At 46.4% G+C, this 23724-nt stretch overlaps 2 protein-coding genes across 4 annotated transcripts in view; one reads left to right on the top strand and one right to left on the bottom strand.

The window, feature by feature from the left end:
* COPZ1 (coat protein complex I subunit zeta 1) overlaps window positions 1–19137 on the bottom strand; it is a 906679-nt gene extending 887542 nt beyond the window's left edge. The window contains exon 1 of one of the 2 annotated variants that reach the window (XM_085654740.1): window positions 18792–19137. The gene's annotated coding sequence lies outside the window, so the exon portion shown is untranslated. The remainder of the gene's footprint in view (window positions 1–18791) is intronic. The other variant, XM_085654737.1, reaches the window with a different exon arrangement.
* Window positions 18949–23724, top strand: part of CBX5 (chromobox 5) — a 229513-nt gene continuing 224737 nt past the window's right edge. The window contains exon 1 of one of the 2 annotated variants that reach the window (XM_085654745.1): window positions 18949–19083. The gene's annotated coding sequence lies outside the window, so the exon portion shown is untranslated. The remainder of the gene's footprint in view (window positions 19084–23724) is intronic. The other variant, XM_085654746.1, reaches the window with a different exon arrangement.

The following is a 23724-nucleotide window of genomic DNA, read 5'->3' as shown; positions in this document are numbered from 1 at the left end:
TTCCCTAGTGTATGTAGGTGTTTTCACTGTTATAAGTGTCTTTTAGCATAGCACTGGCTCTAGGCCTGGTTAGTCAGTCAGTTGCCACCAGTACCCGTCATCAAAAAGTTGGGGGCACAGGACTTTGCAACAAGGCCTCTTTCTGCACCTCTTATCTTCGCCTTTCTGGACTTCTGTTGCCTCTTTCTGCATATCTCTTGCTTCTTTCTGCACCTTTCTTTGTCTTTTTGGACTACTGTTGCCTCTTTCTGCATTTCTCTTGCTTCTTTCTGTGCCTTTCTTCCTTTTTCTACAATGTCCTACCTCTGTAGGCGTAGTTAGAAATTAGCATTGAAAAAACCTTAGAAATTCACTGAAAAAAACTTAGGTTTCAGGGACATTATAGTTAGAAATTAGCATTTCAAAAACCTTTGAAATTCATTGAAAAAAACATTGGTTTCAGGGACGTTATAGTTAGAAATTAGCATTTAAAAAACCTTAGAAATTCACTGAAAAACACACAGGTTTCAGGGACATTATACTTAGTTGGACATTTCACTTGTACAAAACCAGAGAAATTCGACCGTTATAGTTAGTTCAGCTAACTATAATTCGCGCCCCCGCAATGCACTGCTAATAACGTCACATATTACATTATTCATGACATGGCCAGTGACATCACTGATGACATCTCAAATGACATTACTGATGACATCATCCAGTGACTGTGTTTCTGTAAAGTTAAAATGTTTTATTTATATATATATATATATATATATATACACACACACCAAGGTATATTAAAGAATGAAACAACGAGTGTATGTATAAGTGTCTGAATAGATGATTTGGTAGGTGCGCGACTGACTATAAGTGAGTGATTACATGTGTCTTACTGAATGCATGGGTTAGTGACTAAACTGTGTGAATGTCTATTAGTCTGTCAGTTGGTGTGTAAGCGACTGCATGGGTTGGTGAGTAGCTACATGAGTGTCTGTATGGGTTATTGATTGGTTGTCTGCATATCTGTATGGGTGCCTGAGTGTCTGTGTGGGTGTGACTCTATGCATAGACGTGTGAGTGGGTGATTCACTAGGTGTATGAAATCAAGAGTGCATCTGTGAAGGGCTGTATGGGTGGGTGATTGTGTGTATAGGTGTGTTGGTGAGTGAATGGATGTCTCAGTGGTACACGTGTGAGTAACTACATATGTGAAAGGCAGAATATGTGAATGTTGTCGTATATCAATGACTATGTGAGAGTGAGTGATTAGGAGAGTGGCTGTATGGATGAGTGTGTGCTTGTATCAGTGATTGTATAAGAGAGTAAGTATGTGTTAGTATCTGTATGAATAAGTGAGGTGGTGTGTCTATAACTGTATAGGTGAGTAAATGGGAGTGTGATTGATTCTTTGCATGACTGACATGGTGTGTAAGTAACTCTATGGATGAGTGGCGGTGTGTGAGTGTCTGTATAGGTGTATGAGCACATATGATAGTGCTGTATTGATGAGTGACTATGTATGAGTGACTGTATGGGTGAATGAGTGGATGTGTGTGTTTAGACCTAGGAATCAGTGAGTGGGTATGTAGTAACTGGCATTGGTGTGTCTATGGTTTCAAAAATGGTAGTCAGTATTTTAAAATGGGTGTATCAAAGGTTATATTAGGGTGTGAGGAGGTGCATCAGATCATTACATGGATGATGTCATTTGGGATGTCATCAGTGATGTCACTGGCCATGTCATGAATGATGTAATATGTGACGTCATCAGCAGTGCATTGCTGGGGCGCAAGTTATAGTTAGCTGAACTAACTATAATGGCCGAATTTCTGTTTTTGTACGAGTGAAACGTCCGACTAACTGTAAGGCCCCTGGAACCTGTGGTTTTTTCAGTGAATATATATATATATATATATATATATATATATATATATATATATAATCTACTGGCGGTCGCCAGTAGATAGTTATAGTTAGGACCCTGTTTCCATAGGAAATCCGCAACATTCTATTTGGAATAACTTTGGCGCCGGTCGACGAATCCTCGCGAAATTTTCAAAATAGGTGGGGCGCTACGCTCCGCTCCTACCCTGAAAGTCTCGGGGGGATTCGTCAAGCGGGGGCTGAGAAAAAAGGGGGGTCCCAAAACGCGTTTTTCCCATGCATTTTTCCATAGGACCTTTAGACACAGCTACAGCCCGAACGGCCGAACAGAGTTACTTGAAATTTGGCAGAGAGGTAGGTAGTCCTCAGGTCAAGGAAGTGCCTTTTGTAGGTCTGGTGTAAATCTGTTCACTAGATCCTGAGAAAATAGCATTTAAATCAATATATATATCTGAGCCAGCTTACGGTGCGCTTACCGTGCGCTTACGGTAAGCTTACCGTACGCGTACGGTGACGCGCACTCTGAGGGGGGGGAGGAAAAACAAAGGCAAAAAACATGTTAAGGGGTTGTTGTTACAGGTCCTAACCACCTAGCCTTGATGATGGTGTCCCCAAAGAACCCCCAAAGCCAAAGAGTCAATGTAATTTTTTTTTTAAAAATCGCTGATTACGCTTACCGTACGCGTACGGTAAAAAAATTTTTTTTCTAAAAAAAACATCCATACTCTATCCACCCCGTGTGCAAATGGTGTCCGAAGGGCACCATTTGTACAAGGCATATCTCTAAACAAAAAATGTAAAAGATAACCTTTCACAACGAAGCGCATAATATGTCCTCCATGTGCGCACGGTGCGCGAAGCGCATCGTGCGTACATGGCCCATCCAGCGTAACGTGGGCACGCGGTGCGCGTAGCGCACCGCTTGCCCACCGTGCGTGCACGGTACGAACTGCGTAAAGTGGGCGCGCACGACACGAATGGCGTAAAGTAACTTAGCATTTAAAAAAACGTACAAATTCACTGAAAAAACCATAGGTTTCACACACGTTATAGTTAGGAATTAGCATTTAAAAAACCTTGCAAATTCACTGAAAAAACCATAGGTTTCACACATGTTATAGTTAGCTGGACATTTTACTGATAAAAAACCAATGAAATTCCCCCGTTATAGTTAGTGCAGGCAACTATAACTCACGCGACCGCAATCCTCTGCTGATGACATATGTGTCTTTATGAAAAAAAAATATTTGTAATATATGTATAGCTAAAATTTAATGGAAGAAGACATGGGCAAATAAGTGTCTAAATACAGTATTAGCATCAGCAGAGGATTGCGGTCGCGTGAGTTATAGTTGCCTGCACTAACTATAACGGGGGAATTTCATTGGTTTTTTATCAGTAAAATGTCCAGCTAACTATAACATTTGTGAAACCTATGGTTTTTTCAGTGAATATATATATATATATATATATATATATATATAGAACTAAGGCACTGACACCCAAAGTAGCCCCACCAAATGATCAAACAGTCATTAACACTGAGGACACACGGATTATTTTGACCTTCAGTACACAGCACATAGAAGTACGTAAAATCATTAACAACAATTGGTCACTAGTCCGGGCTGACCCAGTGTTGGGTAACTCTCTATCAAAGAAACCAAAGATAGCTTTCAGAAAAGCACGCTCTATGAGCAATGTGCTCGTAAGCAGTAGCCCTGAATTGACTCTATCTAAATCATGGTTATCGGCAAGAAAAGGGTTCTATCGTTGCAATGTGTGCAAAGCATGCAGATATGGAGTAAATCGAAAAACATATCTGACTCCATTTCTTCCTGAACCTGTTCCTATCTCCAAATATCTTAACTGTAAGACAGATTTTGCGGTGTATGTGCTGGAGTGCCCCTGTGGCCTGCGGTATGTTGGTAGTACCAGGCTGCAGGTTCACAAGCGGGTACTCCAGCATATGCGAGCAATCACCAACAAAGATTTGACCTACCCGGTGCCATGTCATTTTAAGGAGCACCATGCCAGTAAGCTGGAGGCTTTCAGCTACTGGGTGGTAGACTCAATTCCCACACAAAGAAGGGGAGGGAACCAGGAGGTCCTATTAAGGAGATTGGAAACGGAATATATTCTAGAGTTGGACAGTAAGAATCCTAGAGGATTAAATTCAAGTGAGGATTTTCATACTCATTTGTAATTTGGATATTCATCAGTTTATGAGAATAGTAATATACAGTTTCAACGAATTTTAGATGTATGCTGCTATTTCCCTGTCTCGTAAAATTGCACTGAATTTTAATGTGAAAGATATTTATTATATACACTTTTTTGCACAATGGGTTAATGCTTTTATAGAGAATATATATTAGATTTTTTATAAATTTGGCAATGTATATTTATTTGTAAATAGGTGTCACGGATGTGGCTCTGAGTAACAGATATGTGTACTTGCACGAATTTGCACAATTTGCACAGTCACTTTATTGCAATAGGGGGCTTTATGGAAGGGCCCACATGGGCCGTATTAAGCTAAATGAAAATAGGCAAGAAGTCCTGTCTACAGAATGTGACTAGGACTTGTCAATTCTGTCGTTTTCCTTTTTTTGCTGAAACATTGTTGAAAACATGCCATTTGTGTGTTTTTAAATTGCTTAAATAATAAGATCATTATTTTTTTTTTTAATGAAGTAACTAGCAATTAGCGGCTCTGTGATGAAATGCAGTATTTTAATTGTAAATACGATGTATTTAACAAGCTATTGCTAAATGTGATGGGCATTGTTTGGTGAAGACAAACTAACAATGTATGCGTTACGTAAACTTCTATTTCCATGATTGATCCCCATTTGTGCATGTGACTCACTCTAAGCATATTTAAAAGGTGGATCCGTTGTGTTGCGCATCATGTGACCAAGGCCTGTAACGGGCTGAAACGCGTAATGGCAGCGGTGGTGTCTATTATATTTAAATAAATAATTGGAATTCTTTTCACCGCACCTTGGGTTTGCTTCTGTTTCTTGAGGAGAGATCTTCAGTTCACGAGACGGGAGTGTTGTTATATATATATATATATATATATTCCCAAAAAGTGCCCGAAAGCTTGAGGCCGCAACACAGCTGCAGTGAGGTCAACAAACCTTTATTTAAACAACAAAGCAGGTAACTTCGCATCCCTTAACTTCCTCCTTAGTCTAATGCATTTCGGAGAGTCTTTTACCTTCCTCAGAGACTGCATGCCAAACGCCAATTAATCGCATCACTGCACAACAACACTCACTGAAAGCAGGCAAAGTCCCATCCAGAGCCTAATGGAGGGCTGTGAATTGTCCTGGAAAACGCTGTCAAAGCCAGAACCCATTGAAGGGATTTGAAAAGGCACGAACTGACTACATCTCCCGACATGCATCTGAGCAATTACGAACATTGAGGCACACTGAAGGCCAATCAGTTAAAAGCATGAAGGGGAGTTGCAGTGATGCGATTAATTGGCGTTTGGCATGCAGTCTCTGAGGAAGGAGAAAGACTCTCCGAAATGCATTAGACTAAGGACGAAGTTAAGGGATGCGAAGTTACCTGCTTTGTTGTTTAAATAAAGGTTTGTTGACCTCACTGCAGCTGTGTTGCGGCCTCAAGCTGTCGGGCACTTTTTGGGAATATTGTATGCGGCGAGTCCGAGCCGCAGAGGGATCGCGCAACCCAAGAGCGGATGAAGGGTCCAACCGAAGGGAACCTGCCCATCGTGTTGGTGCTGCAGTAACACTCACTGAAAGCAGGCAAAGTCCCATCCAGAGCCTAATGGAGGGCTGTGAATTGTCCTGGAAAACGCTGTCAAAGCCAGAACCCATTGAAGGGATTTGAAAAGGCACGAACTGACTACATCTCCCGACATGCATCTGAGCAATTACGAACATTGAGGCACACTGAAGGCCAATCAGTTAAAAGCATGAAGGGGAGTTGCAGTGATGCGATTAATTGGCGTTTGGCATGCAGTCTCTGAGGAAGGAGAAAGACTCTCCGAAATGCATTAGACTAAGGACGAAGTTAAGGGATGCGAAGTTACCTGCTTTGTTGTTTAAATAAAGGTTTGTTGACCTCACTGCAGCTGTGTTGCGGCCTCAAGCTTTCGGGCTCTTTTTGGGAATATTGTATGCGGCGAGTCCGAGCCGCAGAGGGATCGCGCAACCCAAGAGCGGATGAAGGGTCCAACCGAAGGGAACCTGCCCGTCGTGTTGGCGCTGCAGTATCACTCACTGAAAGCAGGCAAAGTCCCATCCAGAGCCTAATGGAGGGCTGTGAATTGTCCTGGAAAACGCTGTCAAAGCCAGAACCCATTGAAGGGATTTGAAAAGGCACGAACTGACTACATCTCCCGACATGCATCTGAGCAATTACGAACATTGAGGCACACTGAAGGCCAATCAGTTAAAAGCATGAAGGGGAGTTGCAGTGATGCGATTAATTGGCATTTGGCATGCAGTCTCTGAGGAAGGAGAAAGACTCTCCGAAATGCATTAGACTAAGGACGAAGTTAAGGGATGCGAAGTTACCTGCTTTGTTGTTTAAATAAAGGTTTGTTGACCTCACTGCAGCTGTGTTGCGGCCTCAAGCTTTCAGGCACTTTTTGGGAATATATATATATATTACACAAAAGCATTTCCCCGAATCTGGAGTCCCCGACCCTTCAGGGCGGCCTCACGGGAATGGGCTCGGAGTGACCCATGGAAAACATCATGACACAAGAAGTGAGGCCCAATGCAGGAAACAAGGCTTTATTCCCACACTTTAGCAGCACAGCAAACTTCCATTCGCTAACGTTTCGGCGGTTGCCTTGATCACAGCTGGAAGTACCATCAATTAGTTTGCAAGTGCGTCAGTGCGTGCTATTTAAAATGTTCATCACGTGACTGAATGCTCAAAATACATATCCCAAGGGGGCGTGGCTTGCAGCCGAGCAAGATGGCCGCAGCCTAGTTGGGCTCCGAGGGTGAGATCGGCTCCCCTGACATCCGTGTAATATCCGAGCGGTAATCCGGCTCCAAGGTCCCAGTATCGACGGCGGAACCGAAGCGGCACCGAACGATCCGACTCCGAAGTTTCTCCGCCGCCCTGGGTGCGAGCAGCGAGGTCCGAAGATCCGAGGCCTGCGCCGGCGCGGGAAGCCGGGGCCTCGAGTGACGGAGGTGCCCCGATCGGAGCCGGACGGGCTCGGAGGCTGTCTCCGGGGCGGAGGCGGCGTGTTTACGGCCCCGGGCGGACCAGCGCCTGAGCGACGGTGCGAGGCCCACGCGACGCTGCTGTGAGTGACCCTGCGGAGGTGGCGCAACCGCGCACCGCGATCCTGATCGACCCCTGCTGCACGGAAGGGCCGACGAAGTGGAACCGAGGTGCTGCCATCCTGCGCTGGTCGGGACTCGAGGCTGCCTGGCTGCCCTGCTACCACGGGCGGAGGCGGCGCGGCGCCGGCCGACCCTAGCCGGAGCTGCCCGGACGCCCAGGCCGTGCACAACGAGACCCGGTGAGTGGCGGCCTGCCTCGGCGCTGAAAGCCGGGGCCTTGAGTGAAGGAGATGCCCACGATGGAGGGCGGCCGTCTCTGAGGCGAAGGCGGGGTGTCAGCGGCCTCTGACCAGCCGTTACCCAAGTGGAGAGGTGAGGACAGTAATATATCGCAACGAGTGGCCCTGCGGAACAGTACTAATCGGGCCCGGTGATCCTTGTTCGCCCCCGGCTGTGGGGCTCATCGTGTGTACCGGAGGGGGGGTGCTGCCCGCCCTGGCTGGCTGTAAAGGGGCAGTGCGCCCGCCTGTTGCCGAACTCCTCCGAGACCTGGGTGCTTCGTGGGGTTGCCTGAGCCGGACGCTCCCCAGTCGACGAGGGCCATTCACCTGCGCATCAGTGGCGAGCGAGAGGGAGAAGGCCACCGGCCGCGACTATGAGCGGGAAGGGGCCCAAGGGGAACTCGCAGGGCAGACTTGACAAGTTCGCCTATAATAAGGACTCCTCCGCGACGCCTGACCGTGGCGGGCGCAATGAGAAGATGGCGACGGACAAGGAGATGCCTAAAGTAACGCTGGAAGACATCATGGCTGCCCTGGCGCAAGTACAGACGACGGTGGGGTCCATCTCCACGGATGTGTCCCTTCTCCGAGCGGACTTCCACAAAATGTCTGCCAGGATTGCGGATGTTGAGCAGGTGACAGAGACGCTAACGAAAGACACGAGTTGTCTCCTACAGAAGGTATCCCAGCTGGAGGCGGACAACAAGCGCATGGCGGCCAGGCTGGATGATCAGGAGGGGCGTTCTCGCCGCAACAACGTGCGCATTACAGGGATCCCCGAAAGCGAAGGCCACCCAGCCATGGACCTCTATATTGAAGACTTGATCAAGTCCAAGTTGCAACCCAGGGGCCTATCCGCCTTCTTCTCGGTGGAGCGCGCCCACAGGGTGCCCGGCGGCCGACCGCGGGTGGGTGCGCCCCCGCGGCCCGTCCTGGCCCGCCTGTTCAATTTCCGCGACAGGGATGCCATTCTTCAGGCGGCACGGGTGGCGCCACCCATCCGTCTCCAGAACTCCACAGTGTCCTTCTTCCCGGACTATACGGCGGCGGTGGCGGCCCAGCGCCGCAGTTTCCTGGAGGTCAAAAAGAAGCTGAGGGCCCGGGAACTTCCCTACGCCATGCTCTTCCCGGCGCGACTCCGTGTAGTGGCGGATGGCAAAACTGTATTTTTCAACACACCGGAGGAGGCCCATGACTGGCTGGAGGGCTGGCGCCCGGCTGCGGGTGGTGGCCGCTCGGCCCGCAGGGCGAGACGCATGGGGAGTGAGGAGGACTCTGAGGGCCGCGACCGACGTACGGAGGAGACTGAGGGGGAACCCGACGGCTGATGCCACAGCGGCGGCGTGAAGCCGGAGACCAATAACTGGTGCCCGCGGATGCTGGACTGACCTACGCCCTGCTGCCAGAGGGTGTGAACGATGGGACCTGGGGACAGGGGATGCTATGGTCTTCCTCGGACCCCACGCTCTTTACAGCGCAAGTACTAGTTGGGGTTTTGGGAATGGAGCACTCTGCTGAGTTGGGGTGGCGGGCAGTTCTGAGTCCGTGAGGCAGGGAGGGGGGGGGGAGGGGAGAATGTTATGTAGTTCTGTTTTTCTGTTGTGGTTCTGTAGGACACGGGCCTTTGATCTAAACTCATCACACCTTCACTGCATGGTACATGCATCACGCCCCGCTATCCGTACCATGCTCCGTCACTTTGCCCAACCACCGTAATGTCTGAGGCGCAGCGCGACCCCCCCCTTGCCGGCGCTCTGACTTCGGCGCCACCTCTCTCCTTACTCACATGGAACGTACGGGGCTTGGGAGATAAAATTAAGCGGGGCCTGGTCCTGCATAGCCTCAAAAGATGCTCCCCGACGGTGGCCTTGCTCCAGGAGACCCACCTTACTGGCTCCACCACTAAAGCGCTTGACAGATGGGGGTATAAGATGGTGGCGCACTCTGAATTCACCTCTGGGTCCCGGGGGGTTGGTATCCTGCTGCGGTGTCGGTCCCCCTTGATCGTGCTGAGTGTACACACAGACGGGGCTGGGCGTTTCGCTGCAGCGCACGTTCAATGGGAGGGCCGGCCCATCAACATAGTGTCTGTCTATATCCCGCCCGGACTGCATGCTTCGGCGCTCCCGGCACTCAGTGAATTCCTGCTAGCACTACCGGAGGGGGAGGTATTATTGGGTGGCGACTTCAACGCGGTAATGGACGACCTCACTGATCGGTCTCCACCTAGGAGGAGGGCCGGGGGAGTGTCCCGTCTCGCGGGCTTCGCGACGGCGATCGGGTTAACGGACATATGGCGGCTGCATCATCCGGCGGCACAGCATTACACGTACCACTCCGGGGTACATGACAGCCTTACCCTCATTGATTACTTCCTAGGTTCCCCTGGTTGTCTTCAGAATGTTGCCAACATAGACATTCAACCCAGAGGCATATCTGACCACTCCCCGATCCTCTTGCAATATGCCAGTCATCACCTACAGCGCCGCCGCGTTTACCCGCTACGCCCTAGCTACATTCGCCTACCAAAGATCAGTAAAACCATAGTGCAAGCGACCAAATTCTACTTCCAGGAAAATGCGACTTCGGTGGACTCCCCTGCGACTCTCTGGGAGGCGTACAAAACGGTGGTGCGGGGCCGGGCGATGGCGGCCATATCGGCGCACAAGCGCGAACAGGTGGCCGAACTGCAATCGCTTGAAACCGAACTCAGGGCGGCGGAGGCCCGCCAGGCCGCGGCTCCCTCCCGTGCGGCCTCGCACGACCTCTATGTGGCTCAGACGAAATACAAAGAGCACCTCGCTGAGCAAGTCCGGCAGCGCCTTGAGGCTTCGAGGCATACAGTTTATGATGTGGGGGACAAAACTGGCAGGTTACTGGCGTGGCTTGACAGGCGCGACGACGGCGCCAGGGGGATTGCGCAGTTGAGCACTGATGAGGGAATGACAGTCACGGACCCACGGGTGATAGTGCGCACTCTGGCGGGGTACTTCCGTGAGGTCTACTCCTCCAGCTCGACCATGACGGTGGAGACGGCACTGACCTACATCAAGGACCTGCAGATGCCCAAACTCTCCCCTGAGGCTCGAGAGACGCTCGAGGCTGAGCTCACGGTGGAGGAGCTCCAGGCGGCTATCGGCGCGCTGCAGCCCGGTAAGGCGCTCGGACCGAACGGCATACCAATTGAGCTTTACCAGCGACTCTCCGAGACGTTAACGCCGCACCTGCTGAATATGTTCACGCACTGCCTCGAGGTGGGGGAACTCCCTGACGACCAGCGGACGGCCACCATTGTGGTAATCCCGAAGCCGGGTAAGCCGAAGGACCAATGCACCTCATACCGTCCCATTTCACTGATCAACGCGGAGGCAAAGATCCTAGCGAAGGCGTTGGCCGCTTGGCTCACGCCTCACCTATCTGACATTGTACACCCGGATCAATCCGGTTTTATGCCTGGCAGGAGTACGTCTCACAATCTGAGGCGGCTGCATGGGGTGCTGGCCCGCGTGGGGCGGTTGCAGGAACCGGCTGTCATTCTTTCCCTTGACGCCCGCATGGCGTTCGACATGGTGGAGTGGCCCTTTCTCTTCGCGGTACTCCAACATCTGGGGTTCGGACCGAAATTTTGTGCCTGGGTCCAGCTCCTCTACACTAAGCCCCTAGCCCATGTCACGGCCAACGGACACATGTCGGAGGACTTCCCATTGACGCGTGGCACGAGACAGGGCTGCCCTCTGTCACCTCTGCTCTTCGCCCTAGTGCTGGAGCCGTTGGCGGCCTGGATCCGTTGGGAGCCCATGATGCGAGGCCTCCGGTGGTCTGCCGACTGGGAGGACCGCGTCTCCCTTTACGCGGATGACATACTGCTATATCTGTCCTCCCCGAGGAGTTCCATCCTAACGCTACTGAACATCTGCGAGATTTTTGGCCGGGCGTCTGGGTACACGATCAACTGGTCGAAGTCGGTCCTCCTGGTACTACGGGGCCCACCTCCGCGGTTACCGTCGAGTTGCCCGCTCCGGGTGGCGGAGGAGTCTTTCAAATACCTGGGAATACATATCGCGCTGGATCAGACGGAGTTCTTCAAGCGCAATCTCAGCCCTCAGATAGACCGCCTTAAGCGGGACGTGCAGTACTGGGGAGCGCTGCCCCTGACCCTGGTCGGGAGAGCGGCGCTCTTCAAGATGATGGCTCTGCCGCGGTTTCTCTATATACTGGAGAATACCCCATTCCAGGTGCCTCCGGCCTACTTCCGTGCGATAGCGGCGCAGGTGTCCAGCCTGCTTTGGGGCAACAAGCCGGCGCGCATAGCGCAGTCTAAGCTGGTCTGTGGGTGGTATGATGGAGGAATTGCACTCCCGGATATCCAGCTGTATTACTGGGCGGCGCAGCTGAAGGTAATCAACCAGTGGCTCCACGCGCCTCAAACTGACCCGGCGTTCAAGGCGGATAGGGACGTACTGGGTGAGAGGGGTATGCTGTCCCCACTGTATGACACCCGATTGATATCGAGGATGGTCGGCCCTCTGCGACAGACTATATCAATCTGGCATGCCGCTCAGGCCAAGTTGGGAAAAAAATAAAAGAAAAAAAAAGAAAAAAATACATATCCCACAGTGCATTGTGAATCAATATGCATAAATGTCATGAAGAATCTCGTTATTATTCACCGTATTTGAGGTTGAGAGTTCTTACTTGGCAATGACACTGTGGTAATTTAAATCAGAGTGGCCAGGCGATGTTGCTGTTAAATGTTCGTAGTGCCTGAAACGAACCTCATTGTCGTATCAGAGGAGTCTGACCCACTGATGCGCCCAGCCTACTGAGGAAAGCTATTTTAGCAAAAAAACAGTAAGCGCATTTGGAAGGGATACGTGAGGGATTTCTCCTTCTACGTTCGTGTACGACAATATATATATATATTACCTACTGGCGGTCGCCAGTAGGTAGTTATAGTTAGGACCCTGTTTCCATAGGAAAACCGCAACATTCTATTTGGAATAACTTTGGCGCCGGTCGACGAATCCTCGCGAAATTTTCAAAACTAATGGGGCGCTACGCTCCGCTCCTACCCTGAAAGTCTCGGGGGGGATTCGTCAAGCGGGGGCTGAGAAAAAAGGGGGGTCCCAAAACTCGTTTTTCCCATGCATTTTTCCATAGGACCTTTAGACACAGCTATAGCCCGAACGGCTGAACAGAGTTACTTGAAATTTGGCAGCGAGGTAGTCCTCAGGTCAAGGAAGTGCCTTTTGTAGGTCTGGTGTAAATCTGTTCAGTAGTTCCTGAGAAAATAGCATTTAAATCAATATATATATCTGTGGCAGCTTACGGTGCGCTTACGGTAAGCTTACCGTACGCGTACGGTGCCGTGCGCGAGCGCGAATCTGATTGGCTGTTAGATCTTAGTAAACATTCGAATCGGTCGAAACCAGGAAGTGGCGGCCGCCATTTTCTCTCTCGCACTCTGAGGGGGCGTTAAAAAACAAAGGCCAAAAACATGTAAAGGGGCTGTTTAGACAGCTCCTAAGCACCTAGCCATGTTGAGGGAGTCCTCAAAGACCCCCCAAGGCCAAAAAACGAATTTTATTTTTTTCGATAATTTCGCCGATTACGCTTACCGTACGTGTACGGTAAAAATTAATAAAAAAAAAAAAAATATCCATACTCTCCCCACCCCATGTGCAAATGGTGCCCGAAGGGCACCATTTGTGCATGCCATATCACGCTTGTTAAAAATTAAAATATTACCTTTCACAACGAAGCGCATCATATGTCCCCCATGTGCGCACGGTGCGCGAAGCGCATCGTGCGTACATGGCCCATCGAGCGTAACGTGGGCACGCGGTGCGCGTAGCGCACCGCGTGCCCACCGTGCACGCGGAAACCTGCTCTCGCTTCAATGAAGCAAAGTTGATTGCTTTTCCACATGGGGATCAGCATGTTAGCTACACCCCATGTGGAAAAGCAATGCCGGCTCCCGCAGGAGGCAGGGAGCCAACTGGGACCGTGGGGAGATTGGGGACTCCCCCATCCCCCCCCCCCCTCCCATGGTCCCCAACGAGGTGGCCATTCCCCGGGGATTTGGTCCCCGGGGCAAATTATGGCCCCCTTCCCGATTTTGGGTTTTTTTTTTTTATAAAAAAATTGTGGGCAGGCCCTGGGGGATGGGGTCCCCAGGGCCAATAAATTAGAAAAAGAACGGGGGCTAAAAAGAAAAGAAAAAAAAAGAAGGGATCGGGCCGGAGGCCACGCCCCCTCCTTGCACCACTCGGGGCACGTTTGCAGAGGGGGATCTAATTCCTCTTGAGTACTGGGGGTCCCTGGGGGCCAACTAGCCCACCAGGAACCTCCAGTATGCACCAAGGGGCTGCGTTGCAGAGAGGTGTAATGAGGCCAGGCCCCTTTTTACACCTCTCTGCAACGCAGCTCCGTGGCGCTTACTGGAGGTACCTGGTGGGCTAGTTGGCTGCCAGGGGACCTCAGGATTTAAGGGGACTTAATCTCCCAACTTAAAACGCACCACGGGGCGCGTTTGCACAGTGGTGAAGGTAGGGGGCGGGGCTTGAGGTGATACTGTGCAAACACGCCCTGTGGCGCGTTTTAAGTTGGGGAATTAATTCCTCTTAAATCCAGAGGTCCCCTAGGGGCCAACTAGCCCACCAGGTACCTCCAGTAAGCGCCACGGAGCTGCGTTGCAGAGTGTTGTAAAAAGGGGCGTGGCCTCTGAACACCTCTCTGCAATGCAGCACCCTGGCGCATACTGGAGGTACATGGTGGGCTAGTTGGTCCCCAGGGGACCTCAGGATTGAAGAGGAATTAATTCCCCAACTTAAAATGCGCCACAGGGCGTGTTTGCACATGTCACCTCAGGCCACGCCCCCTTCCTTCACCATTGTACAAATATTCCTGTAAAATCAGCCGAACTTCGAATTCAGATTTACTCACCTGTTATCAGGAGAGAACCCAGTGCTGCATCTTTTAGACTAGCACTGACTCTGAAAAGTAATTCTAAGCATACTTACCAGTAACTTGTATTTCCTTCCATAGGAATCCATTGTGTGGTTTTCACCAGAAAAGTTTCTAAGTGTCCATTTTTGAAACGTACAAATATTCCTCTAAAATCAGCCGAACTACGAATTCCGATTTACTCACCTGTTATCAGGAGAGAACCCAGTGCTGCATCTTTTAGCCCGCACTGACCCTGAAAAGTAATTCTAAGCTTACTTACCAGTAACTTGTATTTCCTTCCATAGGAATCCAGTGTGTGGTTTTGAGCAGAAAAGTTTCTAAGTGTCTATTTTCACAAACTAAAAATATTCCTAAAAAATCTTCTGTATGACTTAAACACATTCTTTCAACTGTTTACAGGAGATTGGCCAGTGCTGGATCCAGGATCCACCACGGAGTAAGAAAAAGTAACAATAACACTACTTACCTGCTAAGTGAATTTTCTGCCATAGGATAACATTGGTGATTCTATGTGAAAAATGTTCTAAGTGTCAACTTTTAAAATACAATAGTATTTCTTTAAGAATAACTACTGTAACCAAAACGCTTTTACTCAACTGTTTACAGGAGATGTCCAAGGACTGAATCTAGGATCCAGTCCTGTGGTTAGAAAAGTAATCCATAAAGTAACTAATTGCATTTGACTAGAAATTCACATTGAGCTCAATGTTGCATTGTGTTTGAAATTGTGTTGCCCATTGCAACAACTGTAACTAATGTACTTAAAAGTCTATTGCCTATTTGCAAAATATTTAAACTAAAGTAATTCATTCTGAGAAAGTATATTTTGTATTGTAATGTATAATGTAATTCTAAAATAATTTTTAAAAAAATCTAAAAATAGTTTTAAAAAAATGTAGTAAATCAGTATCAAAAAATTCAGCACAACAATTAATACATTAAACATTGTCATTTACAAAACCTTTGAAATTCACTGAAAAAACCAGGCCTGATCTAGTTAGGAATTAGCATTTAAAAAACCTTTGAAATTCACTGAAAATACATAGGTTTCAGGCCTGATATAGTTAGCAATTAGCATTTAAAAAACCTTTGAAATTCACTGAAACAACCATAGGTTTCAGGCCTGATATAGTTAGGAATTAGCATTTAAAAAACCTTAGAAATTCACTGAAAAAACAATAGGTTTTAGGGGTGTTATAGTTAGCTGGACTTTTCACTCGAACAAAACCATTGAAATTCCTCCAATATAGTTAGTTGTACTAACTACATCTTGCGCGCCCGCAATCCACTGCTGATGATGTCACATATTACATCATTCATGACATGGTCAGTGACATCACTGATGACATCTTAAATGACATCACTGATGGCATCATCCACGTGACAATCCGATACACCTCATCATACACTAGTATAACCTTTCATCACTCACTGTAAAATACAGAGTGCCAGATTTAAAACCATTGACACGCCAATACAAGTTTCTAAACACCCACTCAGTGATTCCTAGATCTATACACACATCTAATCACTTACTTATAGATTCACTCATACATGCTGTCAATGATCAATAGAACACTATCAAATATACTTATACACCTATATCGACATTACACACCAGCACACATTCTAATCACTTATGAAGTCATCCTACTCACTTTTACTTTTACTTAGCTATACACTTATAAAAACACCACTTAATCTATTCATATAGATAAGAACTCATACTTAGTGTCTTATAAAAACACTATTACAAGTATACAGTTATCCATACACTCACTCATACAATCACTGAGTCTTGTGTATACTTCTTTATATACAACAACTGACACATACACTTATTTTCCTAGTTTGTTGGACATGTACCATTGAGACATATATTGGCTCCCATAAAGATATTCACTCACCCAAACAACTGTTATAAAATGTAGTTTTAACTTCATATACCTACTGAATCAACTATTCACATATCTTTGGGCAGTCACACACACCCCCACCGAACCACACACACATTCACTCTCCCATACAAATACTCAGTTAACTAATCCATAAATAATATAGACTTTCACATAGCTAGTAACCAACTGGTGCAGCAGTTTACACAACAACTGTCAGATTGTGCTCCGCAGGATCCAGGCGCCGTCGGCAAAGGTCTACCTCCAGATGTTACCAACACCCCGAACTATCACACAGGGGGATCGAACCATCTGGCGAGGGAAAGGGAAAAAAGGAAAGGGCAGCAGGGAAAGGAACCTGAAACAACAAAAAGGCAAATATACCGACAAGGCAGGCAACGTAAGTCTACTCTCAGGTGGTCTCACTAAAGTCTTCCTTATCTCTGTGAGCGCTCCACATCATCTCAGTTCAGCACTTCATTAGAGATTACGTTAGACAAATGACCAGCAGACTCATACACACAGATCCCACGGGATCAGTGTCCCACCACGGAAGACCTTCCCCTCATGCCCGGAGACCCAATAATATGGCAAGGTTTGTTCCGTTTTCCCCCTGCCTCACAACGAACAAAAATGGCACAGTCACGTAACAGTACGACTACTTGTAATCCGCGGACACGTCACCACAGCGCTCCGCTCTGCCAGGAAGTTTGTGAGGGCTCCTCAATGTATGCCCCAAGATACGGAACCAGACCACGCGTGGTTCCTTTCACCACGACGCTCCAATACCACTTAGTTCCAGGATGTTAACCAGATACGGCAACGTGTGGTTGCGACCACCACCACGCTCCGCTCTAAATACCCGTGTCGTAAATGCCACCAAAACCGAGCACCATAACGTGCGGCTCTCACCCCCGCTCTCCGCCCCACACTGTGAACTGTTTGGGTGTCCTTGCAGGAAGCTGGGATACACGGCAACGCGTGGTTGGAAACACCACCGCGCTCCGCGTCTACTATGGCCGGAAGGACTAACACGGCGACGCGTGGTTGGAAACACCACCGCGCTCCGCTCAGTCGTCGGGAAAGTCTTACCCCTCGTGGAGGCATCGCATTGTCAGCAGAGTCCGTTCTGCCCCGGAATCCCACCTCAAGAGGCCAGGAACGACGGGAGCACTGGCGGACCGTTCTCTGCTTCTGCGAGATCCGACAACGAATGCACCAAAGTCAAAATTATGCGCATCCGCCGATGCGCGAGCGTGTCTCAAGTACTTCCTACTCCCGGAAGCTCATGGGACATGTAGTTCCCCGCACGCGCTAGGCAGGCGCCGCTACGGATCCTGACAACAACTGACAAAGTGATACAGATATTCACACAGTTTAGTCACTATCCAATATATTTAGTGAGACACTATAAATTAGTCAAGTAAACAGTCAATCACACTGCTACTAAATCCTCCATCCAGATATTTATTCATATATCCACTCATTCTTCAATGCAAATTGCTATATATATATAATACATATTTAAATAACGACCCAAACCACAATCACTGGATGATGTCATCAGTGATGTCACTGACCATGTCATGAATGATGTAATATGTGACATCATCAGCAGTGGATTGCGGGCGCGCGAGATGTAGTTAGTACAACTAACTATATCGGAGGAATTTCAATGGTTTTGTTCAAATGAAATGCCCAGCTAACTATAACACCCCTAAAACCTATTGTTTGTTCAGTGAATTTCTAAGGATTTTTAAATGCTAATTCCTAACTATATCCAGCCTGAAACCTATGTTTTTTTCAGTGAAACAAAATAAATATATATATATATATAGCATTGTCTCTAATGTTTGGTTCTGTGCATTTATGTATATAATACATTGCACTGGCATTTTATAACCATGGATAGATGTTTACAGGCATAGCACGACCAACCATTTATATTTATTTATTAATAGTAGTATCAACTATAATGCAATAGTTGTTTTACTTTTACTTTTGTCACTAGCCCCTTATAGGCACTTGAACTTTTTCTGATCAATGTTTGCGCAGTCATTTGTCATGTACTCGACTTGCTCAACAACGATAAAACTGTTAGTAGGTGACTCACTAGTTTTTCCCTATGTGCTGAGCTTCAATAGCGGTAAATATTATTACTATTGTTTGGGCACTTGCCCAGTATACATCATGTACTATCGTGTTTTTACAATTTGCATGGGAATAGCTTTTGAATATTTATATTTATACAGTTTTAGCATGAAAATAAATGTATCGTCACAATATGTTTTGATGAGATGGCTTTACGAGCAGTCTGTTGTTGAGTTCTATTGTGCGAGAGGGAGGGACTGTTGTCTCGGGGTGTTACTATATAATCATGTCACAGGTCCTGGCACGTCATGTGATCAAGAACGGGGAGACCCGGTCAAAACGTGTCATGCTGTGGATGTTGCAATAAAGCACTGAAGAATTTGAAAACATGCTGTGGTCCGTACCTGATTTTCCGTGAAGTGGGATTCATATCAGGATTGTGGCTTTTCATTCTATTTTGGCGAAGAACGTCTTTCTTCGCTCGATAAATGGACCTCTCCTCCCAAGTGGCTGGCCAGCTGCAGTCGACATCGCATCCGCGATATTTGCTTTGACCCGGAAGGAGTATTTCCGTGCCAGCCCCCCGCAGTCGGAAATCAAGAGATTGAGCAGCTGTAAATCAGTGTATCCCCTTTGGAGTTCTGACGGTTCCCGAGGAGTTGGAGAACGCCACGAGCCAGCTGTGCTCCGAATGCGGTAAGCCGTGAGAGCTCATCAACTGCCGATAGTTGAGGGTGAGGAGACTGTATTAAAGGAGTTACGGGAGCCTGCACATTAACCTACGTTGGGCAAGGCTTTCTTGTTGTGCATATCTAATATTGCTTAACGGGTCAATATGACAACCATAGCGGACGTGCTACGGGACCGGGAGGCCATGGCTGATGCTCTGTTCCTAAATTTACCGGACATTAATGAGACAAGCACAGAAAAAGATGTAAAGTTGGGGAGTTGCAGCAATGTTAAAACACATTTGAAAAAATTGGAAAAATTACTCCATACCGAGCTAACTAAGTGGTGGGAGAGAAAATCTCTAGCAAAATACAAGGAAGCAGGAAGAGTACCACGGGGATGCAGGTACTCGTTGCACCATCATTTGAAAACCCCAACCCCCTTATGCTAAAAGAATGGGCAACAAACAACTTGGAGGCTTCCATGAATATGGTTTCAATACTCATCAAATATGCTGAAATAGATAGAATGGACATTTTAAAAGAAATTTAAAATATAAATCGGCAACTGGATGCGTTAGAACAACAGGAAGCGATCAAAAAGGGCAAAGATGAAATAAAAGCGCGCCTCAATAAACATGAGGAAGTGATAAAAGCACGCAAAATATTTAAATTCGCACGCGACAGAAGGGACTACGAGACCGGCAGAGTCTTTACGTTCTCTAAAAAGTTTGATACGGCAAAGAGGCAAGCATTAGTCTTAAAACACCCTGTTAGCTCTGCACCCAATCCTATTAATACAGTAATATCAGACACGGACTTAAGTTCGTTGGCCAGCAGTACTGATTCAGATGAAGGTAGTTCATCCATTCAGCAGGCGCAATTACCAACCAATTTCACCCCCTCGAGGAATTGGGTTTTTTAATAGAAGATCGACGCCACACATTGCGACCGAGACCGCCCCAGAAGAAAAACGGCGCAGGCGCAACGAACGCCGCAAGCAGAGGTGCAAATGTAGGAGGCAGCAAGAGAGGCAGGAGAGGGAAACAGTGGCCCCAACAATAAACAACTCCATATGCACTGCAAACACTGTAATTAACCTCACAGAGATTGAATTGAACACAGCAGAAACACAATTGCTATCACTAGGCTTGTCTTTTTGTCCAAAGAAAGGGTTTAAATATGTGCAAGCTCGCATCGACTTATTTAAATTCATATGAAAGCTAAAACTGATAAAGCATTTTAAGTTGAATAAAGTTCACGAGACGGCGGCAACAATTATTTCTTCAAATCAACCAAGCAGATCCCTTCAAGCTTCCGACATCACCACATTAAGATCTATGTATGTATTGGCTGGGAACATTGAGGATACCATTTTAAATACACAAGAAGAACTGCAAGAATTGGGAATTCAAAGTAGTTGTGCAGCAGGTAGTCCTTTTCGCCCTCCATCCACCTTCATTCCACTCATGCCTAAAGATGCAATAGATACATTCAGTGACTGCGTAATTGAAGATTTGAAAAAGCTCAATCACAGTGTTCTGCGTAAACAAGACCAAAGAAGTTATTCATAAGTACAACACTCCAAGGTAATGAGAAAAATCAAAGATAATGGAAACATAATTGTAAATAAAGCAGACAAGGGAGGGAACATTGTTCTTTGGCCTCGAGACGCCTAAATAAAAGAAGCAGAACGGCATTTGAATGATCGATTTATATTATAAAAAGGCCTCATTTCAGGAACTGAAACAAATCAAAGATTAGGTATTCAAGGAATTGGCCCAGAGAAAAAGACAGAGTCTGATAAGCAAACATGAGCATGAGTTTCTCAGGAATGATTATCCCATTACTCCGACTTTATATGTTATCCCTAAGGTCCACAAGAAAGTGACTCCAATGCCCAGAAGACCTATCATCTCTGCTCAAAGAAGCCTCTTTGAAGCTATGTCTAAATATGTGGACTTTTACCTACACGAGTATGTGGAAAATCTCCCCTCTTTTATCAAAGATACTGGCCACTTCCTCACAAAATGGCAAAAAGTTACCTGGAATGAAGACTACTATTTTATAGTCATGGACATATGTTCCCTATACACTAGTATACATCATACCAATTGTTTGAATGCTGTGAAGTACTTTTTAGCTAAAAGGAACATTCAACTCTTCAGGCACAATGCTATGTTACTGAGAATGATTGAACTATGTTTAATGAATAATTTCTTTTTATTCAATAAGGAAGTGCATCAGCAGTTGCGTGGGGTGGCTAAGGGGGCATGCTTCTCTCCCAGCTATGCATGTTTGCACGTAGGTTGGTGGGAGGAGCATGTCCTCAGGCACACCCACAACGAACTATTCGCTACCCATGTAGTTGAGTGGTGGCGGTTTATTGATGATGTGTGTGTAATTTGGCGAGGTTCTAAAGAATCTGCACAGGATTTTGTTAACGCCATCAATGTCAATGATTTAAACCTTGAGTTCACAGCCACCATAAGTAATGAGAGGGTTGAGTTCCTTGAGGTGGAGGTGTATATCAATAACAATAATATCCAGACAAAACTCCACAGGAAAAGCACAGCAGGGAACTCAATACTGCATGCTAATAGTTCCCACCCTAGACACCTTATAAAAAGTATTCTGTATGGAGAATTTTTAAGAATTAGAAGAATTTGCCGTTCGGATACAGATCTTAAACAGTGTCAAGCAGAATCACTGCAGAGATTTCAAGCATGGGGCTATAAAACAAAAGATTTACTAATAGCATTACTCAAAGCCAACAATACTAGTAGAGAGACAGAGTTGACTAACACAAACCTGGATACAGTGTCCACTGTAGTTGAGAGAAAGCATAATGCACATAGAAAAGATGAGGCGGTCAGATTAATAACTACATATAGCTGCCATGAAAGGCAAGTCAGAAGTATCATTAATAAGAATTGGCCAATACTAAAAACTGATATCTCCCTTTCTCCAATTTTACAAGAAGTACCAGCAATCACCTTCAGGAGGGCACCCTCTATGAGGGACGCATTGGTTAAAACCAGCCCTGAGTTACTAACTCCTAGGCACTGGCTCTCGAATAGGACTGGGTTTTACAAGTGCAGCTCATGCAGAGCATGTAAATTTGGGGTCAACAAATAGGAATACACCGACGCATTTGGACATATCCCGCCTAAAATCAATGGCCTGTTCACTTGCAAAACTGAATTTGCCATATACGTACTAGAATGTTCCTGTCATCTACAGTACGTAGGCAGCACTAAGCTGCAGGTGTTTAATTGCATTTTGCAACACCGTCGAGCGATAGTTAATTCTTTTCGCAGTTACCCAGTTGTCTGGAATTTTAAGCTTGTACATAAAAACAATGTAAGTGATTTTAGCTATTTTGTAATAGATGCAGTACCTAGGTCAATAAGAGGAGGCAATAGAGAAAAGAAATTACAACAGCTGTAGACACAATATATTTTACAACTGGATACTAAGATGCCGAATGGCCTCCATACAGGGGAAGATTTACATAATTTTTTGTAAATGGTGGTTTTATGAATTTACACTTGTTTTCCTCCGTATGAATACTAGAAATACTGCATCTATTTCTTTTCTTACATGACCTGTAAAGAATTGCCAATCTCAGTTTTTTTATTCGGTGGGTTTTAGCCCCAATTTTACCTTGGTTTACCTGATTTTATCGGTTTTACTTGGTGTCAGTGGGGCTTTTATTTGGTGATTTTGATTGAACAATGAAAACTGGGAAGGACTCCTCTAAATATTGAAGTCCTGAAGTACTGTCAAATCAATTGGCATTAGGCCATATATAGATCTAAAAATAGATTATTTGCACAATAATGGATTATTTGCACTGCTTAAAAAATTGCTTATTTGCCCTGCTTATTTTGCTTGTTTTGCACACTGAATTGACATTGTCTCTGCTCCCCGTCTGCTTGATACATATCTATGAATTTACTTGGCATTGTCTCCAATTTTCGGTTCTGTGCATTTATGTATATAATACATTGCACTGGCATTTTATAACCATGGATAGATGTTTACAGGCATAGCACGACCAACCATTTATATTTATTTATTTATTAGTAGTAGTATTAACTATGATGCAATAGTTGTTTTACTTTTACTTTTGTCACTAGCACCTTATAGGCACTTGCACTTTTTCTGATCAATGTTTGCTCAGTCATTTGTCATGTACTGGACTTGCTCAATAACAATAAAACTGTGTGTTGAGCTTCAATAGCGTGTACTATCGTGTTTTTAAAATGTGCATGGGAATAGCTGTTGAATATTTATATTTATACAGTTTTATCATGAAAATCAATTTATTGTCACAATATGTTTTGATGAGATGGCTTTACGAGCAGTCTGTTGATTTCTATTGTGCAAGAGGGAAGGACTGTTCTCTCGGGGTGTTAATATATAATCCCATCACTGGTCCTAGCACGTCTTGTGATCAAGACCGGGGAGACCCGATATATATTCACCACAGTAGTCCCGGTTTGGGTTTGCGAGGCTGTCACGCGGGCGGTCCGAGGTTGGGCTACCGGGGGCCCCAATTTTCACTCCAAATCCTCCGCCGTTGGCAGAAAGTACTGTGGCAGCAACTTGTGTGATTTTTCTTAAGTGTGTTTTCTTGAACCTATGGGGTCTGCATAATGGACAG

This window comes from Triturus cristatus, chromosome 4_1 (assembly GCF_964204655.1).
Source record: "Triturus cristatus chromosome 4_1, aTriCri1.1, whole genome shotgun sequence".
NCBI classification, from domain to species: domain Eukaryota; kingdom Metazoa; phylum Chordata; class Amphibia; order Caudata; family Salamandridae; genus Triturus; species Triturus cristatus.
This window is presented reverse-complemented; position numbering and strand designations above follow the sequence as displayed.